The sequence below is a fragment of the Physeter macrocephalus genome, chromosome 7, assembly GCF_002837175.3.
Source record: "Physeter macrocephalus isolate SW-GA chromosome 7, ASM283717v5, whole genome shotgun sequence".
Taxonomy (NCBI): domain Eukaryota; kingdom Metazoa; phylum Chordata; class Mammalia; order Artiodactyla; family Physeteridae; genus Physeter; species Physeter macrocephalus.
Window position 1 is genome coordinate 131,623,326 of NC_041220.1, and position 5,395 is coordinate 131,628,720.

Genomic DNA, 5,395 nt, shown 5'->3' on the forward strand with positions numbered 1-5,395 from the left:
TTGAGTGATTTTGTCAGCACCATCTCATAACCCAGAGCCCTGTACTGAGCTGATTTCCTCACAGCTTCTTGAGTGGAGACGTGCTGGAAATGCTAAATATACTGTGCTGGTGTTTGACCAGCCTTCTGATCTACATACTTGAAACCAGCAGTCCCTGGGCACTTGTGGTTCACGCTGGTATTCAGGCCTGAATACAAATCAGACCTCCATGTTCTTCAAGAAGTGTCGGCATTCATGAAAGTTGAATATAAGTGAGCGACTCTTATTTTTATAATTCATTTAAATAATATAATTTATTATCATAAATTTACATGTTGCTCTACTGCAAATTAAGCCATACCAGGCTTAGCTCCAAGCACAAAGTATATCCCTTGTGACTATTATCCGTTTCATAGAGACTCTTAGGAGGGACATAGATTGTATTTTATATTTTAAGAAGTCATTTATTTTCAGAGAATTCAAGGACTCAACCACTGTGATTATTTGTCCAGTCTTCCCAAGATCCCACAAAGCAGGCAATGTTGGGCTGGATGGAATAATGCCCTTCCTTTATTTATTCACTGCATATTTATTGAATGCCTCCCTGTTGCAGACCCTGCTGTGTGTTAGAGCTGTGGGGAGAGTGGAAATGGACTGGGATTACTGCCTTGAATGTAGAATGTGTCACTTGACTCCACACCAGCGAACCCAGGTGGTCAGAAGTAAAACCGCTTAGCAGTGGACACAAGGGAAAAGTCTTCTCATGAAGTGGCTGATTTGACATCGAAGAGAGATTTATGACTGAAGCAAAACAGAGCCTGCTGACACTCCTGGCTGCTTTAGGGCTGCCTACGTAGGTTGCCTGCCCAGGGCAACCTCCTTCCTCTTAGAACTGGGGGTTCTTTCACTTACCACCACCTCCAGGGCCACAAGAGGGTGCTTTCCTCCTTTCAGGTTCTGCCTGTTAGAAATGTAGCTCTTCAGACTTCTTAGAGGTAAGTTTCCTGGGTCTTGGGAAATTCAGTATATTCATCTGTGGGTCAATAGACTTGATTCGAGGGGAAAGAGAAGTGTAGGTTTGGAAGTATATGTTTGTTTATCTAATGTCTGTTTCCGCCACTGAGCTGTAAGCTCTGAGGACCAGGTCTTGTCTTTTTGCTCATCCCTCTTTTCCTGTGTCTGGCTTAAATTCTGGCACATACAAGGCCCTTCATAAATATTTGTGAGTTTAAAAACCTGATCTGCCCTTCAAGTCCTAGCTCAAAGGTTCTTAACTTTTCTGCCTATTAGAATCACCCATGGTCAGCTGGCCCTGGGATTCTCATTCGATAGTCTGGGGTAGGGCTGGGAATGTGATTCCAGAAAACTCTTGTGTTATTCTGATTTGAGGACTGCTGTCCAGTTGTTCCTGCCCTGTACATAGCTATTTCATCTCGTTGCTCTGGACTTTGGGGCCTGTGGGTCCTCAGCTGCTTGAGTCTGGGCAACACATTCCTTTTTCTTGAGCGTGCCACTGAGATCCCTTCAATATGACCAAGCCTCCCTCTCCCTCTCCTCTTCCTGTTCCTCTTCTCATGAGCATCTCTTCCTGTCATCCCATCCTATAGGAGAGGGAAATGTTCCCAGAGATGCCTTCATCTGCTGGTCCAGGGAGGACACCTGGGAAGACACAACATAACAAGATCTTGGTTACCACCCACAGGGGGTCAGCCTCTTCTGAAGTCTGGTGTTCAGAGCCATCATTGATGGATGCCACCTACTTCAGTTACACTTAAACAGATACTTACATACACACTGATGCTGGAATAGAGACCACTCTAAAGTTAATGAGAGCCCTTTGCTTAGAACAGAGGCTTCTAGCATGGTCTCCTGAGAAAATCTGTTTTCTGTGTTTTTGAGAAGGAAATACATATGTATCACGTCGACTTTGGAGGAGAATAACTTTTTTTTTTAACTGGAAAAATTTATTTGAAATATATATGGCAGAAAAACAATTAACCTTCTTAATATAAAATAAGAAATGATACATCAATTAAAAAACCAATTTTTATACATATTTAATAATGTTGAACCTCATTCATAATTAATGAAACAGTTAAATCAGATGTTATTTTCACCCATCGGGTTGGCAAAGATTAATAGTAATAATAATTGTAAAAACTTATCATGCTTCCTATGTCCTATTATGGAGGAAAATAACTTTTGATAAAGATGAGTCCTTTGGTCATATGGTTTGGCTTTGCTAGAGTAGTACAGGTAGTACAAAGAGCTTGGGCCTTGGAGGCAGATGGCCCTGTACAAACCCCCTAACCTTAGTGTGTACCTCATTTGGTGTATTTGTGACCAAATCAATTAACCTCTTTGAGTCTTAATTTCCTCATCTACAAGGCTGGAGAATAATGTTGACTTTGTAAGGGTTCAGAACAAGCCTCCTCCGGGATTTCCCTGGTGGTCCAGTGATTAGGAATCCGTCTTGGAATGCAGGGGATGCAGGTTCCATCCCCGCTCGGGGACCTAAGATCCCACATACCGCAGGGCAACTAAGCCTGCGGGCCACAGCTAAAGAGCCCGAGTGCTGCAACTACAGAGCCCATGCGCTCTGAAGCCCACTCACCACAACTAGAAAGAAGCCTGTGCACCGCAAGGAAAGATCCCACGTGCTGCAACTAAGACCCGACGCAGCCAACAAATAAATAAATAAATAAATAAAAACAAGCCTCCCCCAAATGTTCCACTTTTGCATGAGGATTATTTTGAGTTAAGGGCAATTGAGCCTGTAGGTTCAAGAGAAACTGCTGCCCCTCCCTTAACTACCTAGAAGAATTTAAATTGGGGATTTATCCCAGAAAAGACTTATTACTGAATATAATTTTTTTCTAAGTGGACCCATCTATAGGCAGAACGAACATCTAATTACCAAATTCAGGCCCCTATCCCATTCTTTAGCTCAGGATGGCATGTATACCTCATTTAACCTTTCTGTCTCTGACCCTCTCATGTACATGGGATTCCTGTACATACAAAATTAAATTTGATTTTCTCCTGACCAATTTTTAATTGGTCTCATGTCAATTTAATTATTAGACCATCCAAAAGAACCTAGAAGGGTAGAGAAAATTTTTCTTTTTTCCCAGCAACTTCAGAGAGTTATGAAATAACACAGCTTTGTGCACACTTTCTTTTAGTTAGTTATAAAGTCCTCAGCTTATATTCAAATGTCACTATAAGAAATAGAGTTTGACACTTGTATTTGAAATTCTATTTTAAGGATGTTGTAGAGGAAGTTGTTTTGTCCATCATGCAGTGTTCCTCTCCATTGAAGAAATTCTCATTTGGTCTTAATACCAAGAGCAGTTTCACTTCTCCTGCTGTGCTTTAATCTTATGGATTTGATGATTTGTATAACTGAATGGTTTTGCTTCTTTGAACTAGCACTAGAAAGCCTAGAGCCAAATGTGTGGTCCATCAGTTTCAAGTGTGGACACATCATTATGGTGTGCAGTTTTGGCCTCATACCTGGCTCCATTTTTACACTGTCATTGTTTTGTTCTGTTTTTTAGATTTGCTCTCACTTTTCATTATGTTATTTTTTTTTTTTTTTACTGTACTGCTCTTGAGAATGGTTTTATAGAAAATGCTTATTGACACAGCAATATATCCAAAATACATTAAGTACAAAAATCAAGTTTAACATGGTATATGAGATACGATACTTTATAAAATGGAATTTAAATATATGTGTATTATATTCTGGAAGGATATTGGCATAATTTTAACAAGAGTTAGTTTAGAGTTAAGGGAAGAATTATTAATGAGTTTTTTTCATTATGATTACCTATAATTTTTTTTTTAACATCTTTATTGGAGTATAATTGCTTTACAATGGTGTGTTAGTTTCTGCTTTATAACAAAGTGAATCAGCTATGCATACACATATATCCCCATATCTCCTCCCTCTTGCATCTCCCTCCACAAAGCACTGAGCTGATCTCCCTGTGCTATGTGGCTGCTTCCCACTAGTTATCTGTTTTACATTTGGTAGTGTATATATGTCCATGCCATTCTCTCACTTCGTCCCAGCTTACCCTTCCCCCTCCCTGTTTCCTCAAGTCCATTCTCTACATCTGTGTCTTTATTCCTGTCCTGCTCCTAGGTCATTCAGACGATTTTTTTTTTTTTAGATTCCATATATATGTGTTAGCATACAGTATTTTTCTCTTTCTGACTTACTTCACTCTGCATGACAGACTATAGGTCCATCCAGGTCACTACAAATAACTCAATTTCGTTTCTTCTTATGGCTGAGTAATATTCCATTGTATATATGTGCCACATCTTCTTTATCCATTCATCTGCTGATGGACACTTAGGTTGCTTCCATGTCCTGACTATTGCAAATAGTGCTTTAATGAACATGTGGTACATGACTCTTTTTGAATTACGGTTTTCTCAGGGTATATGCCCAGTAGTGGGATTGCTGGGTTGTATGGTAGTTATATTTTTCAGGGTATATGCCCAGTAGTGGGATTGCTGGGTTGTATGGTAGTTATATTTTTAGTTTTTTAAGGATCCTCCATACTCTTCTCCATAGTGGCTGTATCAATTTCAACAGTGCAAGAAGGTTCCCTTTTCTCCACACCCTCTCCACCATTTATTGTTTGTAGATTTTTGATGATGGCCATTCTGACTGGTGTGAGGTAATACCTCGTTGTAGTTTTGATTTGCATTTCTCTAATGATTAGTGATGTTGAGCATCCTTTCATGTGTTTGTTAACAATCCATATATCTTCTTTGGAGAAATGTCTATTTAGGTCTTCTGCACGTTTTTGGATTGAGTTGTTTGTTTTTGATATTGAGCTGCATGAGCTGCTTGTACATTTTGGAGATTAATCCTTTTTCAGTTGCTTAATTTGCAAATATTTTCTCCCATTCTGAGGGTTGTCTTTTCATCTTGTTTATGTTTTCCTTTGCTGTGCAAAAAGCTATTAAGTTTCATTAGGTCCCATTTGTTTATTTTTGTTTTTATTTCCATTTCTCTAGGAGGTAGGTCAAAAAGGATCTTGCTGTGAGTTATGTCAAAGAGTATTCTACCTATGTTTTCCTCTAAGAGTTTTATAGTGTCTGGCCTTATATTGAGGTCTTTAATCCATTTGGAGTTTATTTGTTTTGTATGGTGTTAGGGAGTGTTCTAATTTTATTCTTTTACATGTAGCTGTTCAGTTTTTTTCTTCTGGTTCTGTGAAAAATGCCATTGATAGCTTGATAGGGATTGCTTTGAATCTGTAGATTGCTTTGGGTAGTAGAGTCATTTTCACAATGTTGATTTTTCCAATCCAAGGACATGGTATATCTCTCTCCATCGGTTTGTATCACCTTTAATTTCTTTCATAAGTGTCTTATAGTTTTCTGCATACAG

General features: G+C 39.1%; 1 long non-coding RNA gene across 2 annotated transcripts in view; it reads left to right on the top strand.

Moving 5' to 3' along the window:
• The first annotated feature begins 574 nt into the window (after positions 1-574).
• Positions 575-5,395, top strand: part of LOC114486619 (uncharacterized) — an 89,868-nt gene continuing 85,047 nt past the window's right edge. For both annotated transcript variants that reach the window (XR_003680699.1, XR_003680698.2), the window contains exon 1: positions 575-974. This is a non-coding gene — a long non-coding RNA (uncharacterized lncRNA). The remainder of the gene's footprint in view (positions 975-5,395) is intronic.